Source organism: Lissotriton helveticus, chromosome 4_1 (assembly GCF_964261635.1).
Source record: "Lissotriton helveticus chromosome 4_1, aLisHel1.1, whole genome shotgun sequence".
NCBI lineage: Eukaryota > Metazoa > Chordata > Amphibia > Caudata > Salamandridae > Lissotriton > Lissotriton helveticus.
The window spans coordinates 1234752406-1234773696 of record NC_136063.1 but is presented as its reverse complement, the minus strand read 5'-3'; positions in this window follow the sequence as shown (position 1 = coordinate 1234773696).

Below are 21291 nucleotides of genomic sequence, written 5' to 3'. Positions count from 1 at the left end.
AACAGCGGACCGGGCAGCGCTCTGGTTCGCGGACTTTTCGCGCAACGGAGCTTTGTGAAGCGAAGCTGATTGGTTCTCCGGCGTCTGTCAACATTCCAAACAGTCCGTATCGGCCGCCATCTTGTCTCTCGGTAGGATCGAGAGACAAGAGGAGGCCGAAGCGAAGGGGCAAATGACCATAAGGGGGCATAGTACATTGTCGCTCACCCCCTAGGTTTGATGTGGAGGTTTTAAAAGGGCCCCGCGGGGCAAAAAAAAATAAAAATAATAATAATCGAACAGCTGAATGGATTTGCACGAAAGTTGGCAAAATTGTAGGGACTGGTAGCCCGATGTGCCTTTGCTAGATCTCAATATATGTGCTCCAGTGGATTTTGAGAAATTAACGTTCAAAAAAAGATATATATCTGTAACAGCGCACCGCTTCGCGTACTTTTCGCGTTACGGAGCTTTGCGAAGCGAAGCTGATTGGCTCTCCGGCGTCTGTAAACATTCCAAACAGTCCGTAGCGGCCGCCATCTTGTCTCTCGGTAGGATCAAGAGACAAGAGGAGGCCAAAGCGAAGGGGCAAATGACCATAAGGGGGAATAGTAGATCGTCGGTGACCCCCTACGTTTGATGTGGAGGTTTTAAAAGGGCACCGCGGGGCAAAAAAAATAATAATAATAATAATCGAACGGCTGAATGGATTTGCACGAAACTTGGCAAAATTGTAGGGACTGGTAGCCCGATGTGCCTTTGCTAGGTCTCAATATATGTGCTCTAGTGGATTTTGAGAAATTAACGTTCAAAAAAAGATATATATCTGTAACAGCGCTCCGCTTCTCGTACTTTTCGCGTTACGGAGGTTTGCGAAGCTGATTGGTTTTTCGGCGTCTGTAAACATTCCAAACAGTCCGTAGCGGCCGCCATCTTGTCTCTCGGTAGGATCGAGAGACAAGAGGAGGCCAAAGCGAAGGGGCAAATGACCATAAGGGGGCATAGTAGATCCTCCCTGACCCCCTAGGTTTGATGTGGAGGCTTTGAAAGGGTCTCGCAGGGCAAAAAAAAAATATACCGTTTTTTTAGTTTTTTTGCGTGGAGTGCGCCCGGTTCGCGAACCGGGAAGCGGTCTGGGGAGCGTACTTTCTTGAAAATTAGTGAAAAAAGTTAGAGTAAAATAATAATTGTGAGTGATCAGATGTAGGGTAGCTCTGAGAAGAGCTTTTGGGTTTATGGTACATTTAGGTACTTATAAGTAGGTACCAATGCACAGTCTTAAATTCAGAGTGAAAACTCTGTTGCCCTCATCTGAGAAGTGAACTCCATCTGCTCTGTAGATATCTTGCATGTAGTAACGCAAGTTATTGTTGTACAGGGAGCCCATTCCATGGTCTCTCATGTAAGCTGAAACAGATTTGTTTACATGCTTCCTCGATTTCTCAATTTGTGGACAAAATTGGTTCGACCACCTCCATTTCTGTCTTTGGCATATATTTGAATATACCAAGGCAGTCTGAGGAAAAAGTGCCATCAATTGCTCAAAGGTGTCCTTTAAAAGCATTTCCAGACCTACCCCAGTCAAAGTGCCCAAATCATTACCTCCACAGTGCACAATTAACAGGTCAGGTTTTGGCAAATGCATAAAGGTTTTCACCAATGGTATCAATTGGTGACATTTTAATCCTCTGTGGCCAAACCACTTAATTTCCACATCTTGTAAATTGAGGTTAGGTAAATTCCTGTTTTCAGCGTACCTTTGAGCCCAATAGATGTAGCTATGTCCAACAATCCAGACAGAAAACATGGCGAGAGAAGGTTCTCCTGCAGTCAGATGAAGTGTGGCAATGAAATGGCAGTTGAAAAAATGAGAGTGTAAAATGAAAAAAACTGAGGAGTTTCTGTGTTAATGAAGCAGTAAGAGTGATTGGTGGATTTTGATTGCTGAAAACAGAAAGTTAGTGTGCATGGATGAGTTCGTTGAAAGATGTATTTTGAGTGGCGAAGAAAAAATCATTAAATGAAAGAATGCTTTGGATATGCAGGTGCACTGAGAGTTCAGAGTTCAATTGCAACATTGTTGTGTGAGAGGTCTTGCAAGAGGTGGTTGCTATGCAGAAAAAGCAGAGAGGGGGCAGAGGGGGGAAGGGTTTTGCTTTGAAAAAAAGTGAGGGAAGAGTTTTGATTGGGTGACATGAGAGATCTGTGTGAGGAATTACAGCATTTCTGTGCTTTTGATAGCTGCAGACTCTGGAGTGCATACCTTTTGCTCTGCTGAAGACAAATTGGTGTGTTTCTGAGACTGTTTTGAAACTCAAAGTATTTGCTAAGGTGAGAAAAAATGTCTTTAATTTAGATAGAAAATAGTGTGCTTTAAGGAGAAAATTATGAAGAAAGTTGTGTTTTTCAAATGTTGCTTTGTCTCAAGTGTTTCACAAATAGATTTTGTTTCTTTGAGAAATTGTAATTGGAGAAAATGTGAAGTATTAGTACTGACAGGGCTTTTATGTGCATAGGAGCTGTGGAGTGTTTTCAAATTATGACTTGTAAATCGTTTTTGAGAAAAAGCAATGGTTTTAATATTGATGAGAAGGACATAATGGTGTCTGCACCTTTATAAGGTAATTGAGAGTCTCTGATGTTATTTTTCCCATTTCAATGTAAGAAGTTTGTGTGTGGAGCAAATTGCTTGTAAATATGCTCCCACCTGTGCATGGCAAATTTAGATTTTGAATGTTTCCGTTACATAGGCATGTTAAAGGTGACTGAAACATGCTGCAAAGGCAATCAAAAAATGCTTTTATGAGTCTTAAGGACATTTTAAGTCATTTCCCCATGTGCAGTGTTTTCAAATTATGAGTTGAAAATCGTTTTTGAGGTAAAGGAATGTTTTCAAAATTTATGTGCGCCATATGACCCCAAATTTTTTTTTCAGGGGTGCAGCAGGGTGTTCTTGAGACACCCCTGCACCGTCGGAAAAATTCGTAATTTGCGATGAGGTAATTGCTAATCGCAAATTGCACCTTCATTCCTATGGGCCTCCTGCTGCATGGAAATGAATGGGTAATCTTGCTGAAATGCAAAGTCGAATCTGTATTTAAAAGGGTCTGCACCTCTGTACGGGTGTTCGCTATGTGAAGCACGAAAGTTTCACGGGCCGAACTCAAGGCCACCTCTCTCTGAGACAAAAGAGCTCTTATTCTTGCCATGCTGTTGAAATGTGCTCCCAAGGTTGGTATTTGTGGCCAGATTGAAAACTCCCTATGTTCATGTGTGGGAGGAAATAGAACATTTCTGCAGCAAATAACCCGTTCATTTACTGTTACGATAAAATGAATACTTTTAATTAACCCAGAACAATCTTCATTATTGAGCATCAAATAACTACCATTTTCCAAGAACTTGAACGTGGGGATGATAGCAGGAACTGGCGTGCCTTGCAACACGCAAGCCATATTTGGTCGGTGTTTGTTGCATGAACCGTGTAACTGTATGTGCCTACACATTAGTGAATGATCTGGCGTCTCAGTGCATTCCTCTCCATTCAGATAAAGGTCTTGATCATCTTTGAAAATCTGTATGTGTATGGAAGCGACCAGACCTCATGAAGAAAACCACTACCTAAAGGTTAATAACGACCTATTGGTATATATTTCATACAATTTGAAAACTTATATAAAGCAAAAGGCAGCGTTATTAAACCGTGGATAAGGCACGTTGCCAAAGCAGTGAACCTTTTGGATTTATACTGGAAATGTTAAAGGAAGAATTACGGAGTAGGGCCTGTAAATCTTTAATGGACAACGAGTAAAATTACTCCAACCATCATATTCCTCTAACTCCGGGATAGTAGGGGTGTTTAATTTTTTAGAAGTAGCCAATCCAAAGCATTTGGTCTGGGAAATTGTTTCATTCACAAACAACATATGATTTGGGATGAGACATGCACGGTGGAAAGCCTCAGTGCCTTGTACCTGCCAGGTTCGTGAACCCCAAACTGATGTAGATCCTGGATATTTTTACACTGTGTTACGTTAGCATGGGCTCATTACTGGTTTAAACGCCATTTTTCCTTTTTTGTAACTTCTGCACACGATACTTAGTTGTTGCTTTAGCTTTCAGCCTACCTGCGTCAAGATCTATGCCTGCTTCAAGCAGGCGCAGGGTTTTGATGTAGCTTTGTCCTATCTGATTGTAAATGCGGCACACCGTGGGTGGCAGAGCAGCGGTGCACGTTAACTGGTGCATCCCTGGGGATGTGCTAGTTAATATAAATCTGCCCCTTTACATTTAATTATGTGCAGGGGACACAGAGTAGGTGAGGTTTATCCAAGGTTAAGAAGAGATGAGTCCTGTTCAGTGAAAAATTGGAGATAGGCTTCAGTATATTATATACTTAAGTAGTGTGTTAAGTTTTTGATGACTGTTATTAATTTACTGTTGGGTAATAGTGGTTAATAACATTTTTTATTATATTTTACCACAGATTCAACTGCAGATTATTTCAAGATTTTAGGATGCCTAGCAAAGAAAGAGTAAGAAAGGCTGCAAAACGTCAAAGACAGCAGGACCATGGAAGAATGCAGCAGTCCTCTAACAAAAAGATTTGTCAAGTCACCAAGAAAGCACCGGGTAAGAGTCGAAAAACAGTCATAAGAAATATGTGTAGTAAAAAAAATATTACTACAGAAAATGTTTCACTCCAGAAAAGGAGACAGAATTCAAATGGTAAGGAAAGGCCAATGAGAAATGTTACTGCTAGAGTAAGAGATAACTCTATGCATGAAAGTAGAAGGAAACAAGAGTTTAGGGATATTCGTAAACGAATGTTCCGCAACAGGATAATTGGGAATTTGTTAAAAAATATTAAGAAAGGTCAGCAGAAAGTGGTTTTTTATAAGAGAAAAAAAATTGTTGAGAAAGTTATTGATCAGGCATTTGAAATTAAACGTAAGTTATTTATTTTGACAATCAATAGAATTCGGAAGCTAAACAAGGTAATTTATGATTTCAAAAGAAATAGTAGATGGAAGAGAATAGTTAATCGTAGTAATTTTTGTGAAGTTTTTTCTGGAGAATGGATGCATAGTTCCAGCTCTGAGGCATTTTTTAATGAGGAGAGTTATTTCCAGGATAATGATTTGGTGCATGCAGTTGACACCAGTGGTCGAGCTTATGAAGTGAAAGATGGTTGTCCAGTTGAAAAAGAAAAACTTGTGACAACAGAGATAGAAGAGGTGTTAGGTAATGAGGTTTTAGGGAGACGTCCTAAGGGTCCTGTGTACACCTGGAAGTGTAGTAGTATTTGCAGTGTACGACAGGATTCCATCAATTTGCTTTGTGATTTTATACGGTCATTTAGTAAGAACAGTTTGAAGCAGAAAATGAAGTTGTTGCAAGAATTAGATCCTTGCAGAGTGAGAGAAGTGATAGGTTTGCATGGTCATTCACTGGCTTGTCTTTCCAGGAGAGTATGCCAGAGTGTTTTTCATCATTTCAGGATGCTAGCAGTGCATCATAATAAAGTGAGGAAATTAGTTAGAATGTTGTATTATGCTAAGAGTCCAGCAATTATGCTTAAACAATTATGCGCTGCTCTTTTGCATGGTTCTGAAATAGATGTGAAGAATATATGTGAAGAAATTGAGTTTTGTTACTTTGGAAGTAAAGAGGAGAATGTTGAAATTGACCAAGAAGAAGAGAGTAATGTGGAAGATAGTGTACAGGTTTCCAGTACAGATAATTTCCAGAGGGAAATTGCGACGTTTGAGGTGAAATCAAGTGAGAGGCCAAATTTCACTTGTGTGTGTTGTCGACGCACTTATTATAAGAATCAGACTAAGTTAGTGGATTTATATGGAAAAAGTGAAAGGGAAAATAATAGTGAATGGAAGGATTTTACAACATACTTGATGGTAGAAAATTGTTTTGATTTGGGATTGGATCAACGTGTGTGTACTTATTGTTGTAACAAATTAAATCAAAACCAGATGCCTGCTAGAGCAGTTCATAATAATCTGGAATTGGTTGAGATTCCTTCTGAATTGAAGGATTTAAATACTTATGAATCTATTTTGATTCAAAGTATCCATCCCTTTCAGGCTATTGTAAGAATGGAGCCAAAGACAGGGAAATTGCCTCCATCAGATTTACAGAGAGGATTAAAGGGAAGAGTTGTTTATTTGCCTCTAGATTTGAAGAAAAACATTAACACAATTGGAGTAGAAAAAGTGGAAGAGGAACCTCTTGTTATCTTAGTTAATGGGGTTCCGACAAAGAATAAGAAAATATGGCAAGATTTAGTAGATGTTAGGAAAGTCAAAAGGGCAACATTGTATTTGAAAAAATATAATAAGTACTATAAAAATGTATATGTTGCAGAAGAGGAAGTAAGTGAGGAAGAGGATAGCGATTTGTGTGCTGGTCAAATTGAGAAAGTAGAACCCTGTACTAGTGAAGAAATATATGAACATTATAGTGTTCATCCTTTGCATTCCAAGGAAGTCATGGGGAATGCTATTGAGTTGTTTCAAATGAAACAAGCGAAAGGGAGTCCCATTAGTGTTTGGGAGGAAAGTTTGGAAGCTCGGTGTTTCCCACAGCTTTTTCCAACAGGTCAGGGAGGAAGATATGATGAGCGACCTCATCAAATTCCTGCTTCTGAATACCGGACTTTGCGATTGTATGCAGGAGATCCTAGGTTTCGACAATGCATTCCTTATTTGTTTCATCTCCTGTTTGAAAGCGATCTGTCTGGACTGTCATATGCAGTGAACCACATCTTGAAAAGTGGTATACACATGCAAAACATCTCGGCAAGTGACTTTATGGATAAAGTCAATGTCCAAGACAGTATTTTGGATTCTCACCTGATTAATCTCATGGCGTGTCAGCGTGGTACTAATGAGTACTGGTACCGTCGTCATGGTGATTTAAAATGTATGCTAAGGAACTTAGGAACTCCCACATGGTTCCTCACTTTGAGCTGTGCTGAGTATGGCTGGGAAGACTTACTTGAATTTCTACGAGAGGCAAATGCTAACGTAGAAAACATCGAATTCAAGACACCCGGAGAACTGTGCTCTTTGGATCCAGTCAATGTATGTAGGTACTTCAATCATAGATTTGAAGGTATGATGTCTTTCATCATGAATAAGAAGAATCCACCTCTTGGAGAGGTGTTGGATTTCTTCTGGAGGAAGGAGTACCAAGCAAGAGGTGCTCCTCATATACATATGTTGCTGTGGATCAAGGATGCACCTAAATTTGGAACGGATGCAGAAGACTCAGTGATGAGTTTCATAGAACAGTATTCTACGTGTGCTGTTCCAAACGCAAAGGAGAAAAAAAGCCTACGAGAAAAAGTTCTACGTTTCCAAAGCCATCGATGTGGAAAGTACTGTTGTCGTAAATTCCGGAACAAAGACAAGTTCTACACCAAATGTCGTTTCGGCTTTCCACGATCGGTGATTTCTAAAGGAAGAGTGAACAGTTTGATGTCTTCGCTGCGACATAATGTGATGAAGAAATCACCTAAAAACACATACAATTTGAAGAGGAACGAAGAGTCTAAGTACATTAACGACTACAACCCGGTGATTTTGTCCATGTGGAATGCTAACATGGATATACAGTTTGTGGCTGATAACTGTATGGCTGTGGCTCGGTATGTGACATCTTACATCACCAAAAAAGAGAAGACAGAATTGAAGGATATGTGGGAGGACATTTCCCATGAAAAGAGCCTCAGCAAGAAGTTGTACAGTTTCAGTCTGAAGATGTTGTCGCATCGAGAAATCGGAGCTTACGAATGTTCTGACCGGTTGTCTTCAGCAAGTCTCTATGCCAAGTCCAGGAGTATCGTTTGGGCGAGTGTTGGTCTTGCTGCAACGCGTAATCGAGTTCTGAAACCTGTGCGGGAAATTGAGTATTTGGCGGAAAAGGAGCCAAACAGTACCGACATTTTGAAGAGCAACATGTTGGATACATATTATCCAAATCGAAGCAGTCACCTCGAGAATGTTTGTCTGTATGAGGTTCTGCAAAATTACATATTCAAGAGGAACATCAAAGAAGATACTGAGAAAGGAGTGTATGCTGTAATAGGAAGTGAGGGATGTCTGGTCAAGCAAAGAAAATGCCACTTGATAAACCATCGAAAATTGAGTGGCGAATCTCCTGAAAAAAAGGAGTTTTTCTATTTAGCACTTTTGCAACTTTTTAAGCCTTGGCGTGCAGAAGAGGAACTGCTTGGAGATTTCCTTTGTTACGAAGACTCATTCAATGCTGCCAAGGAGACCATAGAATGTCCTGCTTTTCCCAAATATGTAGAAATGTTGAATGTGGAAATTGAGCAGGAAGCAACGATTGCAGCCGAGATTGCCAGAGACAGTTCTCAGGACAGTCAGAGTTCTGCTTCATTGAGTCAGGATCCACTAGGAGGACCTCTTATCGAAAATGAAGCTGCCACTGCTATGAATGAAGTGGAAAGAGCCATGGCACATGCTCAGGAGGATGCGGTTAACTTAGAAGAGTTGGAAAGACAACTCAACGTTGAGCAGAGGAAAATATATGACGAACTTACCATGCAAATTGATCATGGATTAAGTCATGACAAGAAAGAGTGCTCATGTACGTCGTTGAAGCCTGTCCGACTGTACGTGAGTGGAGAAGCGGGAACTGGAAAAAGTTTCCTTATTAAAGCAATTTCATGTTATTTGCGGGAAAGGACAGAGTCATCGCTGTCTTGTGTTGTCACCGCTCCAACTGGACTGGCAGCACATAACATTAAAGGGATTACTTTACATTGTTTACTGATGCTGCCAGTGGAGCATGACAACAAATTAGAATATCACAAGCTATCTGGAGATGCTTGTTTTGAAGTTTCAAGAGTCTTGAGGAAAATGAAACTTCTTATCATTGACGAAGTAAGCATGGTTTCCAATGTCATGCTTGCCTTTGTGCATTTGAGAATGCAAGAAGTTCTCAAAACAGAGTATGATGTGTTATTTGGTGGCAAACACATCATTGTTTTCGGAGATCTTCTGCAGCTGACACCAGTGAAAGGGCAACCTGTGTTCAAAATGCTCACGCATGAAGATACCAGGAAGTGCTTAGGGAGTATTGGCAACGTCAATATATGGTTAAACTTCAATTATGCTGAACTGCATGAAAATATGCGTCAGGCAAAGGATGAAGTTTACAAGACTATTCTACAAGATGTTAGAATTGGAAAAGTGACCGAGCATGGGAAAGAAGCTTTACATGCACGATTACTGACAAATTTATATCCAGACGAAGATGTTGTGCCTGAGAATATTTTTCAGAAAGTTACTGAGAAAAAATCTGGAATATGTTTGATGCCAACTCTTGCAGAATGTGCCAAATTCAACAACAAAATGTTGCATTTAGAAAAGCAAGAGATTGTGAAATTGGAAGCTATTGACAGAGTAGAGCATATGGGATCAACAATTATTTTGTCTGAGAATCTGAAAACAAAATTGGATTCATTAGAGAAGAGTATATCTAAAACTGCGGGTTTTGAAAAGACTCTGAATGTGTGCTTGAACTGCCGTATAATTTTAAGAAGGAATTTACATGTTGAAAGAGGTCTGGTAAATGGATCAATGGGTAATGTTGTTGATTTTGTGAAATACAGAAATAGAGATGGAATTGAATTTTTAAAAATTAAATTTGATGGCATTGAGGAAGTACAGCTAATTGCTCGTTGTTCTGCTAGATTTTTGCTTGTAAAAGACTTATATGTTCGCCGTAAGCAGTTTCCTGTTTGCTTGGCATATGCGGTGACAATTCATAAATCGCAAGGTTTAAGTGTAGACTGTGCATTGGTGAATATTGGCAGTTCTGTGTTCAAGGAGGGTATGGCATATGTGGCATTGTCACGAGTTAGGACTTTATCGGGATTGTACTTGATTGAGTGTGATGTCACAAACATTTGTGCGGATCTAGATTGTGTTAAGGAATACAATAGGTTGAGAAGAGAGTATGCGCCACATTTGCCTCAGTATCCTTTGTTTGAGAAACGTGTGGTAGGCCGGAAACGAAGAAATGTGACCAATACTGGGGAGGTTGTAGCAAAAAGACGAAAAGTCGATGAACCTGAAATTACAAGCAGAAACAAAAAGGATTCTGTTGAAGATGTTGTTGGTTTTCAATTTGAAAACAGTTCTGGTGTCAACTGCTATGCTAATGTAGTAGTTAATGTTTTGTTTTCTCTAGAAAATGTAAAAGAAGAGATTGTGGTCAATTCTGATCAAAGATTTTGCAGTTTGTTAAATTCTGTGTTAGAGAAATGTAGCACTGATAGAACAAACATAGAAAGTGTGTCTGAAATTCGAAATCTGTTAGACAGATGTTCAGGCCAAACACAATTCTCTCAAAATAGTCAGCAAGATTGTCAGGAGTTTTTAATGTACATGCTTGATGTATTGCATGATGAAGGTGTAGATGTAGATCACCTGTTTGGGCTTTCTTATCAATGGCAGCATGACTGCGAGAACTGTAGGGTATCAAGTACTACTAGTGTAGACTCAGAAAGATTTATATATTTAACTTTGCCAGACAGTAAATCAGTCTCTTTTAATAAGCTAGTAAAAGCAGCTGATCACAACATGGAGTGTAGCCAATGTAAATCTGAAATGATGTCCACATTATTTATACGAACATATGGCCAGTATGTCATTTTAATGTTCCAACGATGTAGGCCTGATGGAACAAAATTGACAACTTTAATTAAAAATTTTGTGGCTTCACAGTTGTCAATATCAGGAAGGACTTTTGTAACTGTAGCAATTATATATCATGATGGTCCTTCAATAACATCAGGACATTATACAGCTTATTTAAAGTGTAGAAATGGCTGGTCATTCTGCAATGATTCTGTTTTAATTTTCAAAAAAAAATTGCCGTTTGACCTTAAAAACTCTTACCTGGTGTTTTTAAAACCAAAATTTTAGGGAAAGAATCTCGGGATGTGCTCTGAGGAATTTCAAGAAGTTCTCATGGCTCCTACACGATTTGGCCTTGAGGATAAGTGTAGTACAGAGACATAACTTCTTACCATAACACTGGACTTTATGGAGAAATACGTGCACTTTGAATGAGTTCAGAAAAACTGTTTCTTTTTATAAGCTAATTGAAGCAGCCAATCAAAACATGGAGTAGAGGGAATGTAAGTCTGCAATGCTGTCTACTGTTTTACATTGCTTTGTGATTAAAAGTGATGTAGAGAATTAAATAATTGTACTAGTCATAAAGGTAGTGTAAGTCTGCTTCATAGTAAGCAGTATCAGTGTGATAGGAAATGTAGAACATGATTGAGGAAGAAGGGGAAGATATTACTAGTCCAGGATTGTGTAAATGATCTTCAACATTTTAATTCTGAAAGTTGTGGAAATGTAAAAAGACGGGATTGGCTAACAAGAAATCCAAGAGTTATACATGGCTCTGACAAGATTTGGCCTTGTGGAATCTTGTGGTAGAGAGCAAGAAGTCATTTATTGTATGTAACATGTTTTTGAAAACGATGGAGGTTTTCTTTCAGAAAGTGGCGGGTTGAAAGTAATAACAGCACAACAGAGTGTAAGCTGTTCATAGGACATCCTTGGCCGTCATGGAAAGTAAGTTAACTTTAAGGAGTTCTGAATTCTGATTTCTAATGTTGTATGGGTTTTTTAAACACAATCATTTTGATTGTGTTTTTTTTCCCCCGCTGTTATATGATGAATACCTTCAAGTCACTGTTTTAGTGAAATTTGATACATTCTGAGAACAGCAAAAATAAACCATTTAACATGTATAATTAATTCTGTTCTGTTTGCATTTATGATGTACATGTAGAACTGTGTAGGAGGCATGGAGAAGGTGAGGCTTCTGTAAGTGTCAAAGTTGTTGCATACAGTCCTCATATTCTACGTAGTCTTTTATATTTCATTACTTTCACTGTTTCTGACTGATCTAAACATTTTTTTTTAAAAAGAACAGTAAGTATAAGGGAAGGAAACAGACAGTTATGTTAAAAGAAACACAGCTATAGGGAATAAACTAGGGATACTGTTACCCGCAATCCTCTGCTGATGATGTCACTGAGCATGTCATGAATGATGTAATATGTGACATCATCAGCAGTGGATTACGGGTAATAGTATCTCTAGTTTACTCCCTTATAGCTGTCTTTCTTTTAACATAAGTGTCTGTTTCCTTCCCTTATACTTTTAAAAAAAAATAAATTTTGGGTACGCTTCCGGTTCGCGTACCGGGGAGCGAACTGGGAAGCGAACTAAGAGAAATAGAGGTTGGCACAGTTGCAAATATTGTACCAATTTTTTAATAACGGGGAGGTAGTTCTGAAAAGAACTTTTTTTTAAATTGTTTTTGTTGTTTTATATTTTTTTTATTATTTTTCTGAACATTTTTTTACTTTTTTTTAATTTTTCTGAACAGTTTTATAATTTTTTTGTTTTTTTTTCGGAGGGGGCAACGAAAACGATTCATTGTAAAGGGCTCAACAGGAGCAAGAAAACAAAAAAAAAGAATTTATTGTTTGGGGAGTTTCGGACAAACATGAGCATGATTGTCAATAGCTCTGTTGATCAGAGTGATGCTACTTTCTGCGTAGCAAATGAATCCACTGCAATGTAGGCAGACTTGTTTTACTTCACGAAATCTCGTTTGTATATTTGGCACCATCTCCCTGCCCTCTGGTCCCGTTACTTCCGGTACAACAGATCTTCTGGCCATGATAGGGAGATTATCTAGGTCGTCCTGTTCCTCTTCTTCGTCTTCTTGCTGAATTATAACTTTAGCAGGTGGTCCACTGTTCCTTGGATGTGGTGGAGGTGGTGGGGAAGCACCAGCTGAAGCTAGTAAAGAAGCCATTGCTCACTGGTAACAAAGGGTCTTTCTCTCACAATGATGAAAGTCAGAGTGAGGAAAGAAGGAGGGATTTTCACCATTTGGGAAAAAAAATAGTTCTCAACCAATGAAAAGTGTTCATTTTAGATCATATGACCTAGTCTTACATCATTAGGAAACCGAAAGTGAAATGAACCAATGAAAAGTGTTATTACCAAGTCACATGACCTGCTGTGTGTATGTTACGCGCTTTGCAGGGCCTCCCGGTTTGCTTCCAGAAACCTGTGCTTTGCGACTCGGTAAGCGTACGAGTTCGCTAACGTAGCACGTCATATGACGTATCACGCGACAACGCGAAACGTCATGCGGACGGGAGGCGTCACGATGTTGTTTTCTAACGCGGCAGTTGCGGTAAAGAAACGTTTACCGGCTCGTGGTCTATTTCGCGGCATCAAGGTCAGCTAACGGGAAGCTTCCCGATTCGCGAAGCGGGAACGAAGAAAAAAAAATATTTAAAAAAAAGTTATTAATAAACATATAAAATATATTTTTGGATTTAAAGAAGAATACATTTTACAGCTACAGATATTAGCTGTTAAAAAACCAATGAAATTCACTGAAAAAACCATAGGTTATAGACCATATATAGTTAGGAATTTGCATTTACAAAACCTTGAAAATTCACTGAAAAAACCATAGGTTATAGACCATATATAGTTAGGAATTAGCATTTAAAAAACCTTATTTTACTCACACAAAACCATTGAAATTCCATATATAGTTAGTTGCACTAACTATATATCGCGCACCCGCAATCCACTGCTGATCATGTCACATATTACATCATTCATGACATGGTCAGTGACATCACTGATGACATCTCAAATGACATCATTCTTGTGCTAATACGATAAACCTCTTCAGACTCTAATATAACCTTAGATACACTCAGTGTATACAGACACTCACACACTGCCACTCATCCATGGAGTTACTCACACACCCAGTCAGTCATGCAAAGAAACAATCTCACCTCCATTTCTTCAACTATACAGTTAAACACACCTTACTTATTGAAACATATACTAACACATATTTACTCTCTTATACAATCCCTGATACAAGTTCACAATGATCGATACAACCACTCACTCATTCAGTGGCTCTCATTTTCAGTTATTTATATATGCGAACTCTCACATGTACTGTGTTTTACATATGTACTTACTATGACATGTAGCATTGAGATATCCATTCACTCATGCACACAGTCAACTGCCTATGTAGCTGTTTCCACATGCACTCTTGAACTCATACACCTAGTGAATAAACTGCTCACACATCTATGCATAGAGTCACACACCTACCAGCCACCCCCACACAAACTCAATCTCCCATATAAATACTTGGGCAACCAATTAATAACACATATAGCCTCTCGTATAGCTAATGATCAACACATGCAGCAGTTTACAGAACAACAGACATAATGATGCACAAATTAAGACAGTTTAGTCACTAACCCATGCATTCAGTGAGACACATTTAATCACTCACTCATACAGTCAGTCACGCACCTACTAAATCCTTCATCCAGACACTTATACATCCACTCATTCTTCAATATGTAAGACATATTTTAACTTTACAGAAACATACAGTCACTGGATGTTGTCATCAGTGATGTCATCAGTGATGTCATTTGAGATGTCATCAGTGATGTCATCAGTGATGTCACTGACCATGTCATGAATGATGTAATATGTGACATGATCAGCAGTGGATTGCGGGTGCGCGATATATAGTTAGTGCAACTAACTATATATGGAATTTCAATGGTTTTGTGTGAGTAAAATAAGGTTTTTTAAATGCTAATTCCTAACTATATATGGTCTATAACCTATGGTTTTTTCAGTGAATTTTCAAGGTTTTGTAAATGCAAATTCCTAACTATATATGGTCTATAACCTATGGTTTTTTCAGTGAATATATATATATATATATATATATATATATATATATATATATATATATATATATATATATATATATATATATATATATATATTCACTGAAAAAACCATAGGTTATAGACCATATATAGTTAGGAATTAGCATTTAGAAAACCTTATTTTACTCACACAAAACCATTGAAATTCCATATATAGTTAGTTGCACTAACTATATATCGCGCACCCGCAATCCACTGCTGATGATGTCACATATTACATCATTCATGACATGGTCAGTGACATCACTGATGACATCACTGATGACATCTCAAATGACATCACTGATGACATCACTGATGACGTCTCATTTGGCATCATTCTTGTGCTAATACGATAAACTTCTTCAGACTCTAATATAACCTTAGATACACTCAGTGTATACAGACACTCACACACTGCCACTCATCCATGGAGTTACTCACACACCCAGTCAGTCATGCAAAGAAACAATCTCACCTCCATTTCTTCAACTATACAGTTATACACACCTTACTTATTGAAACATATACTAACACATATTTACTCTCTTATACAATCCCTGATACAAGTTCACAATGATCGATACAACCACTCACTCAGTGGCTCTCATGCACAGTTATTTATATATGCCAACTCTCACATGTACTGTGTTTGACATATGTACTTACTATGACATGTAGCATTGAGATATCCATTCACTCATCAATACACTCATGCACACAGTCAACTGCCCATGTAGCTGTTTCCACATGCACTCTTGAACTCATACACCTAGTGAATAAACTGCTCACACATCTATGCACAGAGTCACACACCTTCCAGCCACCCCCACACAAACTCAATCTCCCATAGAAATACTTGGGCAACCAATTAATAACACATATAGCCTCTCGTATAGCTAATGATCAACACATGCAGCAGTTTACATCACAACAGACATAATGATGCACAAATTAAGACAGTTTAGTCACTAACCCGTGCATTCAGTAAGACGCATTTAATCACTCACTCATACAGTCAATCACGCACCTACTAAAACCTTCATTCAGACACTTATACATCCACTCATTCTTCAATATGTAAAACATATTAAAACTTTACAGAAACACATAATCACTGGATGTTGTCATCAGTGATGTCATCAGTGATGTCACTGACCATGTCATGAATGATGTAATATGTGACATCATCAGCAGTGGATTGCGGGTGCGCGATATATAGTTAGTGCAACTAACTATATATGGAATTTCAATGGTTTTGTGTGAGTAAAATAAGGTTTTCTAAATGCTAATTCCTAACTATATATGGTCTATAACCTATGGTTTTTTCAGTGAATTTTCAAGGTTTTGTAAATGCTAATTCCTAACTATATATGGTCTATAACCTATGGTTTTTTCTGTGAATTTCATTGTTTTTTTAACAGCTAATATCTGTAGCTGTAAAATGTATTCTTCTTTAAATCCAAAAATATATTTTATATGTTTATGAATAATTTTTTTTTAAAATATTTTTTTTTCTTCGTTCCCGCTTCGCGAATCGGGAAGCTTCCCGTTAGCTGACCTTGATGCCGCGAAATAGACCGCGAGCCGGTAAACGTTTCTTTACCGCAAGTGCCGCGTTAGAAAACAACATCGTGACGCCTCCCGTCCGCATGACGTTCCACGTTGTCGCGTGATACGTCATATGACGTGCTACGTTAGCGAACTGGTACGCGAAGCGAGTGCCAAAGCGCAGGTTTCTGGAAGCAAACCGGGAGGCCCTGCAAAGCGCTTAACGTAAACACAGCAAGTCATGTGACTTGGTAATAACACTTTTCATTGGTTCATTTCACTTTTGGTTTCCTAATGATGTAAGACTAGGTCATATAATCTAAAATGAACACTTTTGATTGGTTGAGAACTCTTGTTTTTCCCAAATGATGAAAATCCCTCCTTCTTTCCTCACTCTGACTTTCATCATTGTGAGAGAAAGACCCTTTGTGATCACTGAGCAATGGCTTCTTTAGTAGCTTCAGCTGGTGCTTCCCCACCACCTCCACCACATCCAAGGAAGAGTGGACCACCTGCTCAAGTTGTAATTCAACAAGAAGAAGAAGAAGAGGAACAGGAGGACGAGCACGAAGAGAGGCAGTTTTTGCCTGAGCAGCCCAAGACGTCTCACCGGAAAGAAAACTTCATTTGGCAATTTTTTAAAATTCCCAAAGGTCAGAAAAAAGTAAATGCAAGATACGTTACTTGCCTTATATGTCAAGATAGACTGTCCAGAGGGACCGACAAAAAATACAGTTTCGGAAACTACACAATGCATCGCCATATGACTAGGTGGCATCCTAACAACTACAGTGCTGCACAGTTTCGGAACGACCTAGATAATCTCCCTATTATGGCCAGAAGATCTGTTGTACCGGAAGTAACGGGACCAGAGGGCAGGGAGATGGTGCCAAATATACAAATGAGATTTGGTGAAGTAAAACACACCTGCGTATTTTGCGATGGATTCATTTCCTACGGAGAAAGAAGCATCACTCTGATCAACAGAGCTATTGACTATCATATGCAAGTTTGTCCGAAACGCCCAAAATAATAAATACTTCTTTTTTTTGTTTTGTTGCTCCTGTTGAGCCCTTTACAATGAATCGTTTTCATTGCCCCCTCCAAGAAAAACCCCAAAAAATATAAAACTGTTCCGAAAAATTCAAAAACATTAAAAAAATGTTCAGAAAAATAAAAAAAAAAGTTCTTTTCAGAACTACCTCCCCGTTATTAAAAAATTGGTACAATATTTGGAACTGTGCCAACCTCTATTTCTCTTAGTTCGCTTCCTAGTTCGCTCGCTGGTACGCGAACTGGAAGCGAACCAAAAACAGTAAGTATAAGGGAAGGAAACACACACTTATGTTAAAAGAAAGACAGCTATAGGGGAGTAAACTAGAGATACTATTACCCATAATCCACTACTGATGATGTCACATATTACATCATTCATGACATGCTCAGTGACATCATCAGCAGAGGATTGCGGGTTTTTTGGCAACATGCCTTATCCACGGTTTAATAACGCTGCCTTTTGCTTTATATAAGTTTTCAAATTGTATGAAATATATACCAATAGGTCTTTATGAACCTTTAGGTAGTGCTTTTGTTCATGAGGTCTGGTCGCTTCCATACACATACAGATGTTTCAAAGATGATCAAGAAGTTTATCTGAATGGAGAGGAATGCACTGAGACGCCAGATCATTCACTAATGTGTAGGCACATACAGTTACACGATTCATGCAACAAACACCGACCAAATATGGCTTGCGTGTTGCAAGGCACGCCAGTTCCTGCTATCATCCCCACGTTCAAGTTGTTGGAAAATGGTAGTTATTTGATGCTCAATAATGAAGATTGTTCTGAGTTAATTAAAAGTATTCCTTTTATCGTAACAGTAAGTGAACGGGTTATTTGCTGCAGAAATGTTCTATTTCCTCCCACACATGAACATAGGGAGTTTTCAATCTGGCCACAAATACCAACCTTGGGACACGTTTCAACGGCATGACAAGAATAAGAGCTCTTTTGTCTCAGAGAGAGGTGGCCTTGAGTTCGGCCCGTGAAACTTTCGTACTTCACATAGCGAACACCCGTACACAGGTTTGCCTTTCAATTTCAGCAACATGTTTCCGACTATCTTTAACGCATCCTCCACAAAATCCCTGGCACACTTTTTTAAAGTTGTTACCAGTGGTCTCGTGACTTCATTTGAGAAAATCTTTGGAGTCATCCCTGCTCCCTTTCATTCCATTTTCTCCACTCTGGTTCGTGGATTGCATTTTTACTTGCATTACCAGCGGACGCTCTTGTGCTTTTTTACATTTTTAAATATGGATGTCCCTCCTATGCAACCTCCGACCCTGCAGCTGCTGACACTGTTCCGCAATCGCATGCTAGAATATTATGGCACAATGCCGTTGGCGATATTAAGCACGGCATATGGATTATCTTTTCGGTTCTCCTACTTCACCTGTGTCCAGCCTGTATTTCACTGCCTGACCTGTGATTTCGATTGGGCCATTGATTTGTGTCTCTGCGGACCGGTTTCTCCTGACGTCGACTTTAATCAGCTGATGACTCCTATCATTACTCACGAGTTGATTTGTCCTGGCGAAAGGATTATGGCTGTGGCATTGATGCATGGACTACTTGGTCCCTGGAATTTACTGGCGGCAGCACAGTCTTTCTTGGAACACAGCTTTCTTGAAAACCCACCGAGCTGTCCTCTGATGGTGATAGAGGATCCGGTGCTGGGAGAGCACGTATGTTCTTTTCCGCTTTTAAATTGGATGGCTGAACTGTTTTCGGATGAAGACGGTGACTTCCTGTTGGAGGCTGTTGCAGCTTATTTTGCATACACAGTTATGTCATAGACCTTTTTCATGTTTCATATGCTGAGTACTAGAATTTCATTGACAATTCATTGACTTAATTGTCAAGTTTTTATTATTTACCTTGCCTATTGGCTTAAGACTCGATAAAGTACTTGGCTGTTTTATTTTTCTTTAGCATTGAATTTTCCTAGTTTTTAATGCTTTACCTTGCGGACCGTCCACATATAAACTTGCAATCTGCTCTCATGAGATGGCACTTCTATTATCTTATTCAGTTCGTTTCCGGATCATGAGGAGGTGTCATCTAGGTCCTGGATATCTTTACACCGTGTTAAGTTAGCATGGGCTCATTACCGGTTTAAACGCCATTTTTCCTTTTTTGCAACTTCTGCACACGACATTTAGTTGTTGCTTTAGCTTTCCACCTAGTAGTTCATCGTGGTTTACATGAGAATAATATGTTATTGGTCTACTATCTGCTTTACTTGTTAAACTATATCTGTACAGCGAGTGCTAAAGTTTCAAGAACAACACGATACAGAATTGTTATGAGGTCTGATCTCCACGACTTCATACTCATAACATAAGTGCAACTTCTGCCAATTCTGGGCATGAGGCGGGTTTTATATTGCTTTGCCGAACACACATACACAACAGTTGATGCGGTTCACATGAAGAGAGAGCTGGTGTATGCTGATGTGATTCCTTCAAATCTAAGACACTAAAGTATGGGCACGCCCTAAACCAACACAAAGAGACCTTCTTAGCAAATAATATAATATGTGTATTAGGGAGGGTGAGATATAAGCAGCCGCGGGCCGTGGAGGGAGTTACGGTGAGGCAGGGAGGCGGGGAGGGGGAGAAGCAGGGTGGAGCCCTCTCTACCTTGCCCCTCCCCCTCCCCGCCTCCCTGCCCCACCGTAACTCCCTCCACGGCCCGCGGCTGCTTATAAGTGTTGCTAACTCTTATTCATTTACAGCATGTTAACATACTGTCACCATTCGCTTTTTATGTACTAGTAACTATGCTGGTAATTTTGCTACTGATAATATGTGTACTTGTATTCTCCACCCTGCTTCTCCCCCTCCCCGCCTCCCTGCCTCACCGTAACTCCCTCCACGGCCCGCGGCTGCTTATAAGTGTTGCTAACTCTTATTCATTTACAGCATGTTAACATACTATCACCATTCACTTTTTATGTACTAGTAACTATGCTGGTAATTTTGCTACTGATAATATGTGTACTTTTATTATCTAAGGTACTACGCCTGAGAAGACGGCATTAGTAAATAAACATTTCAAATACACATGTGTTCTTCTTAACTCCATGTTCTGGTTTCTAAGAAATATATAACGACCGACTGTTCATGAGTTCCACGTATCCTGAGGTACTATAAGTTCATATTCTGGATTGTCTAAACATTGAGAGTTTGTTATATCCAATGTGACACTGTACCTAGCTTGCTAAATAGTTTTTGATTACTAACGTGAGTTTTGGGACACCCTAATTCGCCGAGGTTCCAATCCTCTGTCCACAGTTCTGTGTGAGAACAGAAACCCTGCGACAGGGGCACCCCCGACCCTTGCTGGACCTTCATCACACTTGCGATACAACTCCAGCAATGCGCCACCTTTACGGCACAGATACATCACGCATCTGTGCTGTTTTTGCCCCGTGATGCGCCGCATTGTAAATGCAGCACACCATAGGTGACGGAACAGCGGCACAGAATGACTAACACATCCCTGGTGATGCGCCAGTCATCATAAATCTATCCCTATGCTTCTTATCTTGTTAGAGATGAACCGCCATATGTATCATCAAAGTTATTTGCATTTCCTAAATAGCGAACTTTAAGGAATAAATAGCGATTCTTTACCATTCCTAGTTTGCGATGAGCTATTTGCTAATTAGCCGAATGTAGCCCAATGAAGCCCAATGTAGCCCAATGTAGCCCAAAGATGGCCGCCAGACACACAAAAAAACAAATGTAGCCCAAATATCAGCCAGATGTAGCCCAACTATAGCCCAGTGACAGAATGACCAATCAGCTTCGCAAACCTCCGTTACGCGAA